The sequence below is a fragment of the Filicampus tigris genome, chromosome 11 (assembly GCF_054856515.1).
Source record: "Filicampus tigris isolate MCC_2025a chromosome 11, RoL_Ftig_1.0, whole genome shotgun sequence".
NCBI lineage: Eukaryota > Metazoa > Chordata > Actinopteri > Syngnathiformes > Syngnathidae > Filicampus > Filicampus tigris.
The window spans coordinates 24,872,364-24,872,611 of NC_141227.1; positions in this window are offsets into that span (position 1 = coordinate 24,872,364).

Here is a 248-nt window from a genome sequence, read left to right on the forward strand (position 1 = left end):
TTAGCCGATCACTTTATAACATGAATACAAAATTGTTCACAGTATTGTAATGTTAAAATATTTATTTTTGTATTATTTATATATATATATATATATATATATATATATATATATATATATATATTTATGTAAACTCCGCAAACGTTTATTTTGACATAAGTGTATTTTCCTCCTTTTAAATTGCTAATAATTAATTCATAGTGATTCAATAGCTAATGATTGAATAAAATAAATACACATTTGCGAAA